Genomic DNA, 16,325 nt, shown 5'->3' on the forward strand with positions numbered 1-16,325 from the left:
GCTTTCCTTTCTCAGAACCTAACTTCATGGGCACCAAAGCAATGACTGTCAAATCTCAGAATAGTCCCACTGGAGAAATCTTGGGTCTGCTAAGGGAAGAGATTTAATGTCAAAAGACAGTGGAAGCACCTGGCTAAAAAGTACTATTGGAACTGCCAGAACATGCCCAAAAGTAAATCCTGAGCAAGTTGAACCAGGGAACTGGAATACAAATTGCCTAATAGGAGATCTTTTCCATGACTCAGATTTAATGCCCTGACAAGGGCTCTTGGAGTCCGTTTTTAATATACTGATGGGATAGTTCTTGGAAATGTGAAAGAGTGATGGACTATGTTAAATAGAGATTTGATAACTGGTGTTACAAACTATTCAGAAAGTAATAAAAAAAACCTCAGACAAGTGGGTATGCTGGAGTGGACATGATACATATCCAATTTACTACGTTCCCTGGAAGGATTTGGAAGATGTTTCATTTATTAGCATTGCTGGGTAGCTTAGTGGTAAGTGTCCTTTGTAGGTGGGGACTTCAAAAGTGATGATAATGTTATAGAAATGGAATCTCTCCTGTAACTGTGGACAATATGATCCAGGAAAAGCAGAGATTAGATGGCAGTACTTAATTATCAGGAGGATGGTGGAAATTAGTACTATAATAGGCAGCAAGCTTCAAATGGAAACCAGGGGGTGCCTGACCCACAGAGATTTATGGATGTGGCTCATAGAATTTGATGTTACCAGACACAAGATAAATGGGCAGCAAATAAAGGTGTTTTATAATTCTAACATATATTCGAAGAGATCAAGACTGAATGAGCAAAGATAAAGTCAGTCACTACAGGGGCACCTGGGTAGCTCAGTTGGTTAAGTGGTTCCCTTCAGTTTAGGTCATGATTCCAGGGTCCTGGGATTGAGCCCTGCATCAGGCTTCCTGCTTAGCAGAGAGCCTGCTTCTCTCTCCCTCTGCCTGCTGCTCTGCTTACTTGTGCTCTCTGTCAAATAAATAAATAAAATCTTAAAAAAAAAAAAAAGTTAGCCACTTCAATGGAAAGTCATAATCCCTTGCTATTTCCAGACCAGAGCCAATTCTCAGATCCAGAATCCATCAATTAAAGGAGAAGCTAGGGTCTACTTATTGCCACAGACAGCAAAAGGATACAGTAGTAACAGACTTCATCTTTCTAGCATCTGGTTCTATGAGCAATGAAATATACTATCTTATATTAATACATATACTTCAGTCTTCATTTGATTAATGTGAATATGGCATATTTAGTCCTATCCTTTAACTTCTAAACTATTTGAATATTTATATTTGAAGTGGTGTCATTATAGACAGCATATATTTGGGTCTTGCTGTTTTCTATGCAACCTGGCAATCTCTGTCTTTTAATTAGGATATTTAGGTCATTTACATTTGATGTGATTAGAGAAGATGATATTTAAGTCTATCATCTTGCTAAATGTTTTGAATTAATTAAGCATTTTTTGATAACTCCACTCTTTTGATAGCTTATTAACTATACCTCTTTTTAAGTGTCATTTTTGCTTTTTAAAAAGAGTTTATAGCATACAACTTTATCAGTCTACCTTTGAGTGATATTATACCACTTCATGTACATTGTAAGAACTTTATAACAATTCTTTCATTTTTCCATTTTCTTCAATAGCTTCTGTGCTACTGTCATGGATTTTACTTTCATGTGTTATAAAAACAATCCACTGCTATTATTTTTGCTTCAAATAATCAATTGCATATAAACATATTTATTAAAAAATTTTTTAGAATTTACCAACATAATGACCATTTCCAAAGCTTTTCATTATGTGGTATAATTTTCCATTTGTCTAAAGTTTCCTTCAACATTTTTTGTCGTGCAGGTCTGCTAATGATAAATTCTTTCAGCTTTTTCGTACATCTGAAAAAGTTTGTATTTGATCTTTGCTTTTGAAATGTATTTCTGCTGTTTATAGAATTTCAGTTTAACTTTTTTCCCCCTCAATGTAAAGATGTTTCTCCACTGTCTTTTAGCTTGCATTGATTCCAATGAGAAATCTGCTGTGATTGTTATCGTTGTTTCTCTATACATAATACGTCTTCTTTTCTTTAGAGGTTTTTAAATTGTTTTGCTTCACAGTGATTTTAAGCAATTTGAGTATAATGTGCTTAGTGTAGTTTTCTTCATATTTTTTGTGCTTGGGGTTTGTTGAGATAGTTGGACCTTTGGGTTTATAATTTTCACCAAATTTGGAAAAAAATCAGCTATTTCTTAGAAGAAAAATTTTTTTGTTCTCCTATCTATTCTTCACAGGGCTTCAATTACACAAAAATTAGGCCACAAAAGGTTACCCCACAACTTACAGATGCTTTGATCATTACTTTCCTGTTACTTTTCTTCTGAAATATCTAATCTCTGAATCCCTTCCTGACATGATATTCTTCACCCCAGACATGGTAGTCTTAGCCTTTACATTTTAATTAGAGTATTTTTTTTAAATCTTTCATGTGCCTATTTAATATATTCCTGATTTCTTCTAACTTTGTGAATATATGAAATCCACTTGTGATAGCTGTCTTCATCCACTAATTCTATCTTCTGTATCATTTTTGGGTTGGTTTAGATTGATTAATTATTCTCCTCATTCTCGGTTGCAAATATTTGGTCCAAGTCTGTAACTTGCTTTTTCACTCATTTAACAATGTCATTCATATAGCAGAAGTTGTCCGTTTTGTTGAAGTCCACTTTCTCTTTTTCATTTATGGTTCAGATTTCGTTCACCCATCTATAAAATCTTTCATTTGGCCCAAGGTCACAAAGATTTTATATTTCTTCAAGAACTTGTAGAGTTTTAGGTTTGTATTTAATACCAATTTAAAATTAATATTTGTATATATTGAAATATGTGTAAAGGTATTTATTTATTTACTTGGTTCCAGAACTATGTATTGAAAAGACACTTCTCTCTCCATTGGATAGTTTTTGACCCTTTGTCAAAAATAGTGCTTAAAAAAATAGTGTTTATTTTTGGGCTTTCTATTCTGTTCCATTAATCTTTCAGTCTATCCTCACATAATTATCACACTGTTTTGATACTGCAGCTTATCCTCACCAACATCCATTGAATTGATGATTAAAAATATATAGTGATATGGTGAATCCTGCTGATTTTAGAAAGTTGAACCAACCTTACATCTTGGAATAATATGACTTGGTCATGAAGTATCATTCCTTTTACATATCATTCAACTCAGTTTGCTAATACTTTGTTAGGGATTTTTGTGTTTATGAGAGTTATAGGTCTATAGTTCTTTGCTCTTACACTGCCTTTGTCTGATTTTAGCATCAAAGTAATGCTGACCTCATAAAATGAGTGGAAAACTATTTCTTCATTTTCTATTTCCTAAAAGAGATTGTTTAGGACTGACATGATTTCTTCCTTAAATTTTGGTAAAACTTGCCAGTGATGCCATCTGTGCTGGGTGTTTTCTTTACAGGAAGGTATTTTAACTACTACATTCAACTTCTTCAACAGATAAAAAACTAAGAAGGTTATTTCCTCTTCACTGAATTTTGGTTGATTGTTATTTAAGGAACTTTTCCATTTAGGTTATATTTATTGACAAAATTATTATTTTCTTATCACTTAATATTCATATTATATCTGTCAGATCTTTAGTAATGTCCCTTCTTTCATTCTTGGTTGTGATAATTTGTGTCTTCTCACTTTTTTTCTTGTTCAGTCTGACTAGAGGCTTATCAATTTTTGTTTTTCAAAGAACCAAATTTTAGGCATGTTGATTTTCCCCACTATCTTAAATTTCATTGCTTTATGCTTTTATCTTTATTATTTCCTTACTTCTTGTTTTGTTTTCTTAAAACAGATTATTGATCCAAAACTTTTGGTTTCTAAAATATGGCATTAAACCTGATTTCTCTGTAGGTACTTCTTTAGCTGTATCTTACAAATTTTGTAGTGCATTTTCATTGTCATTCGATTGAAGACATTTTCTAATTTACCTGTGACTGCTTCTTTGACCAATGTGTTATTTAGAAATCTACTTAATTTCCAAAAAATTGGGATTTTTCCTAATTTTTCTTACTGATTTCAAGTTCAGTTTGTTGGCCAGATAATATATTTTGTCTGACTTCAATATTTTTGATTTTTTTTTAAGGCCAGAAAGTGATCTGTTTTTGTGAATGTTCCAAGTATACTTGAAAAGAACCTATTTTGCTCTTGGTAGGTGGGATGTTCCTCTTATTTTCATTTTCCTAAATGGCTATTAACTTTTGGAAATAAAACTTCACAAAGAGAAGGAATAGGTCACATAATGTTGGATTCAGAAATCTGATGGTTCATTGCTTGAATGTGAAAAATAAATTATTTTATAAAAAGTATTATGATCATACATAGTAAACAAAGTACATGGATATACAATTAATAATGATATAAGAGACCATGTACCAGCACATAAATGCAGATAATGTATAAGTTACCTCTTCACATGCTTACCTTCTAATCTGTTCCCAGTATGATCCAGTGACCCATTGTCTCTAGCCACACTGGTTTTTAGTTCTTCCAAGCAGCTTGTTCTAATCTCTTGTTGTCTTAGGATTTACTGAATATACTCTCTACATGGAAAATATTTTCTCCCTCTTTTTGTCTAATTTCTTTTCAACTTTCAGCATTCACCTTGAATTCACTTTCTTCAGGAAGTCTTTTCTGACATGCTCTCCAAAGATCAGTTCCTCCTGGTACACATTTTCATGGCACCCTATATATCTCTTTCACAGGACTAATTATGATTAAAATGAAAAATATAAGAGTAGATTAGGGCAGATCATCAAAGATGTTATGACTTCTCAAAAGGTTCAAAATCATCAACTCAAAAAAGTTACCAAAATGAGACATGAAGCAGCCAACTAAGCTGACTTAATGAACTTAAACCTGGTTTTTAATGAATAGCATTTCTCTTTTGAAGACATCTATGAAAGGAGAATTATACTTTCAGAAGAATTTTAAATGCATCTGACTTCCATATTATATGTCTAACACATCCAAGAGAACATAATTTATAAAATGTTGCACATAGCAGGACACACACAAAACCAACCAAAATGAGAAGTCCCATTTTATTGCATTCAAATATCCAGACAAATGGATAAGGTGTCTGTTTCCCTAAGACATTCCTTGCTTTAGGAGGGAAAATCCATATACAAATACCAAATTTGGCTCCATTAACTTTTTTTTCCAAATTGAATCAAAAAATTAATGCTTTAGATTCTATTAATTTTGTAAAATTTTAGGCATCTTTGCCTAAAATTTTACAAAATTAATAGAATATGGGTGAAGAGAGTGAGGGGAAAATCTTTGTCTTTCATGAATATTTGAAACCTTAGTTTCTTTTAAATAGCACTTGACACTATTACCAGGGAGCACTTGCAGGAAAGTACACAGAGATTCCTTGGCAGTGGGGTTGGAAGAACTGCCTTCCCCATGTCTTTCAGACTCACTTTGTAAATTATGTGAAACACTTTTAGACAGACACTGGCACTCATAAATTATACAGCTCATTTGCATATTCCAGTCATGAGACATTATGCAAAGTGACATGATTTGCATAATGGATTCCTCTTGTCGCTTCAGTTGCTGCATGCTTTTAAAAAAACAAAATGAAATAAAATGAAAGCATGAAAAGGTGAAAGCATCAAGTTTCCAGCTTTGCCTGTCTCCTTCCCAACTACAGTATCAGTTGCTTTCATTTTCTACAGGGGGAGAGATAAGGACAGGAAGCAAAATTCTACAAACATACAAACAAACCAAAAGAACTTTCACATGAATTTTGTTTTTAATTAAAATGTACCTACTTTCTTAGTGAAATCTATTATAAATAACCCATGCGAGTCAAGAGAAATGGGGACAAATTAAAACAGTAATATACAGAGAAAGAAACTTCACGGAACTTTTTCCTTTAAAAAAAAAATCTTTAGGTGTGATATTTAGGGAAGCGGTCGCCTTCCTCCTTGTACTTAAAAAAGGCTTCAGGTATTTTCTTATTATTGGAAAAGGGCATATTATGGATGAGATAAATGGGCTAGGGGAGGGATTTTTTTACCCCCCATAAGAACTTCTGAAGGGTTTTCCTGTTTTGAAAGACGAAGGGAGAAGAGAGACAAGGTGTGCTTTGATTATTTAACAAAATATAGAATGGCTACATATACCGTAAGGACGAGGCAGTATCACGTCGACTTCTATCGGCTCTACTCCAATAAGCAGGCAACGTTCCCTCAGCAGTTGCCAGTTTTGCTGCGGGCTTTCCCTGCCCCCCTGCACCAGTGCGGAAGGCAGAGTGTGCCAAGCGGCTGGCGTCTGTACCCTGTGGGAAAAGTTAACTGTAATTCTTCGGCTTTTAAAATCAATTAACCCGTGTGTTAATTAACGTCAAGTCGACGGGAGGAGGAGGAGAAGAAGGGGAGGGAGGGAGGAAAGAAAAAAGCTGCAAGGGCGGATGGCAGAAGAGTTGGCACAGTGCCATCCATTCAGGGGCAACGCCACAGTTTCGTGCGATAGCAGCAGCGGGTATATGTTACGAGGGCCCTGTATGCGGGCCAGACAGTGCGGTAAAGCCAAGGGAGATTATCCAGACCCCCAGGAGCGAACAGAAAGCAGCAACCGAAGGCGCAAGTGCCAGGATTACAGCCTAGGCTGCTCCAACTATGAGCCCTTCCTCGGACCCAGAGACTCGGCTACTTGGGGTTTGGGGTTCTTCCATACCAAAGAGGCACAAAGCTGACTTTAATCACTTTCTTCCTTTAAACTTGATTCTGCCGCAGTGGAGCAAGCACAGCGGATGCTTTCACACCCAGCAAGACAAAGGCCGTCGTCTCCGCCATGACACTGTTCCGTTCCAAGCAGAGGCCGGGATCTTGGACTCCTTGAAAAATCAAAGGAAACAAGGAAAACAAATAACAAATACAGCAACAAACTGAAAAAATTAACTACCACCAAAATTGTGTGCCCATTTGCCCATGCCAGGGGTGATCTGGGCATCTGTTGCAGCAGAAGGCGCTTGTGTGGGGCTTTTTTTTCCTTCTTTTTTCTTTTTGGGCAAGCTGTTGGTTTGTTTGCTATTCAACTTCGTTTATAATTAACTTAAAAAAAAAAAAACCCACCATTCAGCCTAGTCAACAACAAACAAAGAGCAAAAGCAGACATCGGAAGAGAAATGCCATAGGAAGCGGCATGAATACATGCCACAGCCGGTGCCACTTGCCATTTGGAAAACCTCAGGGAACGATGCCAATTCTACAGCTCCGAAGAAGGCAGAGAAGGGAGCATAAAGGTCTACAAATAGAAATCATAAGGAAAGAATACTGCTTATACAATCCTGGATTGCAATTGCACACAACTTCTGCTGGGAGAAGAGAGGGAATTTTAAATGGAGACCTAGAAGGGTATAAATTAAAAGATAGGCACCTATCGATTGCATTTAGACACATTTGTAAGGCTGTATGTGTATATAAATACACATTATTTTCAGACAAATGAAACATTTAGGTATGTGTCTATTTTTGTGTTATAGGTATGGGTATGTATATAGGTGTATATGTTTATGCATATATACACATAATGTGGGATGTATGCATGTGTGAGGAAAAGGAGAGGAGGACAGAGAAGGAGAGAGAGGGAAATGTGTATAAGTGCATGTATGTGTGTGCATCCAATCCCACTGTTTGACCCAGGTATACACAGAAGACAAAATAAAAATCATACTCCAGCAGCAAGCAGTCAGAGATTTATCTACATTCACTGCTATCACCAGGGAGATGAATGGGGCCGATCTGAAGCCCTTTTACAAGATCCACTATGGGAGTGAAGGAGGAGGAGGGATGCCACACAGACATGCACAAACTTGAAGGCAGAGGGATTTGGAAGGTGCTACTTAGGAAACCCTGGTGGCATAATGCAGGGGAGAAGAAGGGGAAAGAAGGGGGAAGAGGTTTGTCTCTATGTTTTAGGTGGTCGTTTTAAAAAAAAAAATCTGAAAAAGGGTTTCAGGAAACGGCTGGTACTTACGTTGTCTGCGTTGCTGTGGATCCTGAAAGGTGTTCTGTTGGCACCAGGCACTGAGCCAGGGGCAGGCGCTGGAAACAAAGGGGAGAGACAAAAAAAAAAAAGTAATAAAAAAAATAAAGTCATTCTATGGGAATATTAATTGCTGCTCTTGTGGATTTTACAAAACACACAAACTGTTTTCTTTTTCTTTTCTTTCTTTCTTTCTTTTTTTTTTTTTAATGTGGATTGGCGCGTGTCCTTTTCGCATGGAATATACAAGTAGTATGGGATTTACAGCCCAGTACGGGACTCAGGATGAACTGCGCTGGCATCTTTTGGGCATATTCTCCTTTTACTGAATGAGCTTTCGCTGTTAATGAGGAATAATCGTTTGGCTAATGAGCTTTGAAACATTAAGAGAAAAGAGGTTTTTTCCGTTAATCGCTCTGGTGCGACTGCATGGATGGATTACAAAAGACAGCAATAGGAACGCAGTACAAAGGGGGGGAACCTCTCCTGGAGTGGGAGCAACACCGAGATGGGTGATGTGTCCCTGCATCTTTCCTTCCTTCTTGCTCTTTCACTCTCACTGCCAACTGCTATGGGTTTCCATAACTCCGCAATCAAAGTGGATGGTCGGGAAGGATTATTACAAAGAGTGAAGCCTCCGCTGTTAATGTCTCCAGTGTTTAATCATCATACAGTAGAATGGTTTTATGCATATTTCATTTGCATATCATTAAACCGTGTTAGCGAGGGGCATTCAGAGCCAGGAGAAGTACAAAGTTGGGGAGAGAGGGAAGAAAAAAAGGTCCCTATGATGCTTATCTTCAAACAGGGACTTGTTCCATGATCTGTCTTCTACTTTTGCTAAAATCATTATGACTTGGAAACCTTTGAAGTTGGATACAACCTTGGATTCTTCTAATTCCTGCAGAGCGGTATATTTTTAAAAACAGCAGAAATGTTCCTGCACTAGACAATTAAGGAATATAAACTCCAGTGGGTTGAAACTAGTAGCTCTTTGGGGAATGCAGTGGCAGAGGCTTCTACAAATACCAACAGTTAAAAAAATAATAATAAAGAGCATCATATTAAAACAAAAGAAAACGAAGACAAGAAATATTAACACGTGGATTATATTGTTTCTTTTGGGGGGTAATGAACTAAAGAGAATGAAGAAGCCATCGGTAATTTATCCCTTCATTAATGAACAGTCACCTTTTTGTATGTGTTTGTTTTTGTCCTTTCTTTTAAGGGGGATATTGTCATTTTCGAAGTGATTAGTCAATTATTTTGTAGCTCTGATCTTTTTTCTCCTGCATCCGACAGGAAAGAAAGGTGGTGGTTAGGGAATATGTGTGTATTGGGGGGATTTGTGGGGAAAGAGGAATACAGTGAGTTCTTTGTAGATCTAATACATGCACAACATATTAATTGGGAGCTTTTAAAACTCCCTCAATAGGCTATTTCATTCCTGGTAAAACAGCAGCTGGTTAGCCACTGTTGGTGACTCTTCAAACATCACTTTAAGTATTTTTATTCTGTCGCTGTTGTTGTTGTTGTTTTGTTTTTCCTTGATCAAGAATGAGAATATAATGTCATCTCTTCTTTATCAAGTCTCTTCTCTCTTCCATCTTCTCCACTTCCAATTTCCAAACTGTAAAACAATGTTGGTTTAATATTGAATCCTGGTGCACACAGTCTAACTGGTACAACTTGATTTGGAAATGAGATGCTGTTTTATATTTAAATTATCCCCACTCCTCCCTTATCCTCCAAAGCTTTGTCTCTGTTATGAATATTCAGATGAGGCATGATGTGATTACACTGTACAATTACTCCTAACCATAGTGGTGGCAGGGGCTGCTGGGGAGACAGAGAGCCAGACAGCCTCCAAGCCAATATGGGTTTGTTTTCGGTATTTTTCCTATCTCCTTGGCGCTGCGGCACATGCAGATGTCGCTGTTGTTCTTTAAAAAGCCCTAATGATATGCAAAAGCATAACGACTCGGTTTGGATGCAAAGCATCAACGAAATATTATGAATGTCTTTAAGAAAAGGGGAGAGAAAATCCTGACTGAAGGAATGTCCACATAAATTATTTTTATTTAAATGAATTCAAAGGATGGGGTGAGGGCAAGTCAGAAGGAGTCACATGGAAAACATGCATAATATTAATATGCATAAAGAGTTCTCACCGAGGAGGAGAAGAAGCTCCTCAGTACAGCTCATGGGACAAACTGGTTCATTAGGAAATAGCTCTGAGCGACTACAGCATTTTGCTATTTCAATTTTTTCCTTATTTTAAATGAAGAGTCAGACAGATGTGTTTTCTTTGCATGGCAGCATCGAGATGGATCCAATCTGTGAAATTTGCTGCCCAAATAGCATTTCTAATGGAAACTGGAACTAAACAAGGGCACGGATGTGGAAGGGAGAGGAGAAGAGAGAATATATGAAGAGGAGTATGTTCAGAGCCACAGCATAATGTTTTGTAGTACAGGAGGTTTTCAGAAACCATCTTTACTTCATTAGTTTCAGATGGGGCTCCTGTTGCAGGGAGCTATCAGGGTTTACCAAGATGAGCACTGAAACAGGCCCTTCTAGGTCTGAGGCTGAGGAAAGCAGCAGCAACTTGGTGCCTGTCCCCCACCAAGCTGTCTACAGCTCGGAAGCCAAAAGCACAGCTACTCCTAATTTGGGGCTGCAGTAGAGTGCCTCCTGGTCCAGGTATTTGTGACAGAGGGAATTCTTGGTGCTATCATAGTATACATTGCTAAAGGGCAGATGGAATCATCTGGGTGCTTAAGCAGGCCTGATAATGTCATTGCTGGTTAATTCTCAGGGTAAAGCTTACTGTGGTTTTTCTAACATTTTCGGAATGCTGAAATTACCAGTGGGGATTACTGCATGTTTACGAGGAACAGAGATGAACAAATAGTGAATGAGCCTATTGGGTGGATTCAAAACTGGTAAAATATTTGGAATATTACTAGCAGCCTTAAAAGATTAATAAGGAAAACTGAAGCAAGAAGCAGCAGTCAGAAAAAAAAGAGAGAGAATTCATTACTTCCTTGGTCAGGTGTACATAATTCAAATTATTTTAATAATTTAGGTTAAAACAATTCTATATTTCCATTTAAATTACCTAAAGACAAAAACAATTTTGCTTTGGTCTGTGTACATGTACAAATTTCTATTGAATGCAAAATGTTAATCTGGAACTGGTCTTTATTTATATATGAGTATGTAAGCTTGTTCTAAATTCTGCTGCTCTTCACCAATTAATCTCCAATATTTCCATTTATGAGTTTCCTTTGTAACATACATGCATGCACATGTGCATATACAGACACACTTCTCAACTGCTATATGATTCTCAACTGGTAAACTGTACCAAACTGTAGAGTACAACGACTTAAAGATTATGTGGAGAATGGCTATTTAATCTGAATCAGAATCGGGCCTTTAACCTCTTATTTTTTCCCATCTTTGTTGACAGAATTATGGCTGTTCAGTATTGAAACAATGCATATAAAGAATTTAACATAGTATTTGCTCATAAACACTAAATAATGTTATATTTTATTGTTGCTATATTATTGCTACTTCAGTGCATTGGTTAGTATTTGAGAGAAACAGGGAGAGGGAAATAACATTCAATCTTTACTAAGGAGCGATTCATGGAAAAGGTTTAATGAGAAAGCAGTAAATAGGTTTCCGTGGTGGATAGACAGTGAATGATCAATAACCAAAAGTCAAACTATAGTTTATATTAATGCACTTCATAAAAGACACTTGAAAACTTTCCTTTAAAAATGGATGTGTAATTCTGAACTGATGAGCATGCTGCATGGAATCCACAGTCCGATAAGAGTTCTAGCATGGTTGGTGTGGACCACGGTAATTAAGGGATGCTCATTATTTATCACATTATTTACCACATAACAGGGTAATGCCAACTTTAAGTACTTTTTTTCCAAAAAAATATTTTTGAAGAGGTAAAATGTTAACTACTTTAAAATAATAATTCAAATCATGTAGAAAGCAAAAAGTCTCTCTTTAGTCCCTTCTCAAGCCATGAGTTTTTAACCTCACCTCCAAACTGGTAATCACTTTTATTGGCCTCTCATTTATCCTTCCAGACATGATGTTATACCCAGATATTAATGAGACATTAATATATTTTCTTTCCCTTTTTTTTTTGTACACAAATGATAGTTTTAAAAAAACAGCATTTTTGGGGCACCTGGGTGGCTCAGTGAGTTAAAGCCTCTGCCTTCAGCTCAGGTCATGATCTCAGGGTCCTGGGATCGAGCCCCGCATCGGGCTCTCTGCTCAGTGGAGAGCCTGCTTCCTCCTCTCTCTCTCTCTCTCTCTGCCTGCCTCTCTGCCTACATGTGATCTCTGTCAAATAAATAAAAATAAAATCTTTAAAAAAAAAAAAAAGCATTTTTTACAAATGCAGTAATTTCATCGTGAATAGATTACTTAACCTCTTCATTTGCAATAATAATGTCCATTAATTTTTGTCTTTAACTTGTCTTATTTTATTTGTGAGGACTTCTAGTACCATGTTGAATAGAAGTGGTGTGTGGTGAGAATGAACATATTTGCTTTGCTTCCAATCTTAGGGGATATCATTGTCTTGTTTCTTAGCTTATGGGAGAAAAAATTCAGTCTTTCATCATTATGAAAATTGCCTTTATCAAGTGGAAGAGGTTTCCTTTTTGCTAAGTTGCCAAGAATTTTTTTAAAATCATGATGGTTGTTAAATTTTGTCAAATGCCTTTTCTGCCTCTATTGAAACAAATAACAGCTTAGAGTTGCTACCATGGTAAATTTCCAGGACTGATTTTCATGTTAAACCAACCTTGCAATCCTGGGACAAAAGCTACTCGGTCATGATCAATTGATCTATCAATCATATATATATGTGAGAAGTATGTGTATATGAATATATTGAATATTTGGACTGTTAGTATTTTTTGTTAATGATTTTTGAATTCATGTTCATGAGAGCTATTGATCTATAATTTTCTTTTCTTGAAATAACATTGGTGTTGTTATCAGGGTCTTGTTGACTTTATGAAATACGTTGGGAAGTGTCTTCCTCCTCTATATGCTGAAAAAATTTGTGTAAGATTGTTATTATTTTGTCCTTAAATGTTGGATAGAATATACCAGTGAAGGTATTGGGCCTATAAATTGTGGGCAATTTTCCAATCATAAATTTGATTTTTAAGAAAATGATCTAGAACTTCAGATTTTCAGTTTTTTGTGTCAGTGTTTGCAACCTTTGTTTTTCAAGGATTTTATCCATCTCATCTTAGTTATCAGATTGATTGGAACAAAGTTGTTCATAATATCCTGTTATTATCCTACCTTTTTTGCCCATCAAAACTTTAGTAATGTCCCTCTTTCATTTGTGATATGGGTGATTTCTATTTTTTCTTTTTTGGGGGTCAGTCTCTTAAAAATCAATTTTATTAATCTTTACAAGGAATCAACTTCTGTCTCTTGAATTTCCTTTGATTTCTACTGTTAATTTTTGGATTTCCTTTCTTGTATTTACTTTGGGTTTAATTTGCTTCTCTTTTTCTAGATTTACAACATCAAATCTTAGATAATTAATTTTACACCTTTCTTTTTTTCTAATACAGATGTGTAGAGCTACATACCTTCCTCTAAGAATTGCTTTAGTTGCATCCCACATAATTTAATAGGATGTGAATTCATTATCACTTATTAGATATTTAAAACACAGTTTCTCTTGCAATTTCTAATCTGGCACATATATGTTATTTAGGAGTATGTTGCTTATTTCAAAGTATTTGCTTATTTTCTCGGCATCTTATTACTATGGATTTCTAACTTAACACTACTGTATTCAGGGAATATATTCTGTATAATTTAAACTCAAGACTTGTTTTATGGCCTGATATACAGTCTACCTTTTTGAAATTTCATGTGCTTTGAGAAGATATTTTGCTGTTGATTTCCTCTGTTATACAGTTGATTTCTATTATCTTTTATTCTTACCCTCTGCCTTCTACTTTCTTGGGGTTTCCTTTCTATTCTATTTCTAATTTCCTAAGAAGGTATTTATATGATTGATTTTCAGTTGATTTTTCTTTTTAAAATATTTGTTTAAAGGCTCTTCTTTACCCTCGAAGTATAGCTTTAGATATAATTCCCAAGTTTTCATATGTCATATTTTCATCATCGCTTGATTCAAAATATTTCCTAATTTACCTCATAATTTCCTCTTTGGCCTATAGGTTATTCAGAAGTGTAGGGCTTTAAGTTTTACACCTTTGAGCATTCACAAAATTTATAGTTCTCTTACTGTTATTGATTTTTAGTTTCTTGTTTTTGCTTTCCAGATTTCTGTCATCAGAGTCTATTTGAATGATTTAAACCTTTTGACTGTTTTTCAGATTTGTTTTATGGTCAATTTTCATAAATGTCTACTTGAATAAAATGAATCCTGCCATTGTTAGATGCAGTGTTCTTCATATAACTTAGTTATATTGAGTAATTTTGTTGTTTCGTTTACCTGTTACTGATTTTTCTTCTCCTTGTATATTGTAAATTCATGTTATTACATAATCAGATATACTCTGATTATGGAGTTATTTATTGGTTACTATAACAAAGATGTGCTAACGTCTTATACCAAGATGGGAATTTGTGTACGTATTTTTTTAGTTTTGTCAGTTTTGCTTCATATATTTTCTGACTATGTTATCAGATGCAAACAAATTAAGAATGATGATATTTTGTTTAACTGATCCTTTGATAATTATACCATTTATATCTTTATCTCTTGCCTTAAAATCTATTTTGCCTAATGTTCATATAGCTATTCTAGTTGTATTTCGGTATAGCTTGATATCTTCAACTTTTTTTTTTTTCTTAGTTGGATTTTATCCCTTTTTCTTTTTTAACATTCTCTTAAAAATTTTTTTTCAGTATAGTTCACACAATGTTATGTTAGCCTCAGGTGTACAACATAGTGATTCATCTCTATGTGTTATGATATTATCTTTTATCCAATCTAACAATTTTGTCTTTTAACAGAATTGAGTCCATTTACATTTAATGTAATTATGGATATATTTTAAATTATATACGTAACAGCTTATTATTTGTTTCTTATTTGTTCTACCTGATTTATGTTCTTTCATTCCTTTTTTGTGTTAAGATTAATAAAAACATTTTTTCTTATTCCATTTTCTCTTTTAGCTTATTAGTAATACATTATTTTGCTATTAAGTGTTACCCTAAACATTACAACATGCATTGTGAACTTACTATTACATTTATTTATTTATTTACATTACGATATCTACTTATTATAAATTAGTGCTTTTATCACTTCCCAGACAATATCAGAACTTTAGTCTCATTTTTTTACCCTCCCTTTTATGCTTATTGTTAACATGAATTTCAATTGTTCATGTATTTTAAATCTCACATATTTTAAATTTTTTTTATTGTGCAGTCAAAATTCATTCAGACTTAACAATATATATACTTTGTGCATTGCTCTCTGTTAACTCCTCCATTTCCATGTTCCTTTCCTTCTATGTAAAGAACTCCTTTTGGTTTTTTGGGGCAGGTCTGCTGCTCATCAGTTCTCTCAGTTCTTGTTTATTTATAAAGTTAATTCATCTTCAGTTTTGAAGAATATTTTAAATGAGTATAGAATTCTAGATTGGTGGGTCTTTTAGTATTTTAAAGATGGCATTCCATTAGCTTTGGATCTCCATCACTTCTGAAAAGAAGTCAACTGTCAGTCTTATTGCTGCTTCTATGAAATAGTAAGTCTTTCTTTACCTTCATTTAAGGTTTTCTCCTCATCTTTTATTTTCAGCATTTTTACTGATGTACTTTGGTGTGCTTTTTTTGTGTGTTTATTGTGATTGGGCTATCTGTGGCTTGATATCTTTTCTCTCTTTTGGAAACTGTTGATTCTTACAGTTTAAATATTCCTTTTACTACAATCTCTCTTTTCCTTGTCGGATTCCAACATATGTTAGACATTTTCAATATGTTTCATATGTAGTTTATACTCTTTATTTTCCATTATCTCTTTATGCTTTGGCTTGAATATTTTTTATGGATCTATCATAAAACAATCCTCTCTTTATCTGTTTCCTATCTGGTGTTAAACCTACTTATTGGTGCTTTAATTTCAGTTATTGTGTCTTCTCAGTTCTAGAATTTTTTTTTTTTTTTTTTTTTTTTTTTTTTTTTTTTTTTTT

At 34.9% G+C, this 16,325-nt stretch overlaps 1 long non-coding RNA gene across 1 annotated transcript in view; it reads right to left on the reverse strand.

Moving 5' to 3' along the window:
* Positions 1–4,624: 4,624 nt before the first annotated feature.
* The window catches only part of LOC116865691, a 95,424-nt gene continuing 83,723 nt past the window's right edge, over positions 4,625–16,325 (reverse strand). The window contains exons 3-6 of the long non-coding RNA XR_004382253.1: positions 8,074–8,141; positions 6,801–6,931; positions 6,219–6,373; positions 4,625–4,792 (exon numbers count right to left, since the gene is read on the reverse strand). This is a non-coding gene — a long non-coding RNA (uncharacterized LOC116865691). The remainder of the gene's footprint in view (positions 4,793–6,218; positions 6,374–6,800; positions 6,932–8,073; positions 8,142–16,325) is intronic.

The sequence above is a fragment of the Lontra canadensis genome, unplaced genomic scaffold, assembly GCF_010015895.1.
Source record: "Lontra canadensis isolate GAN:19392208 unplaced genomic scaffold, GSC_riverotter_1.0 scaffold8, whole genome shotgun sequence".
NCBI lineage: Eukaryota > Metazoa > Chordata > Mammalia > Carnivora > Mustelidae > Lontra > Lontra canadensis.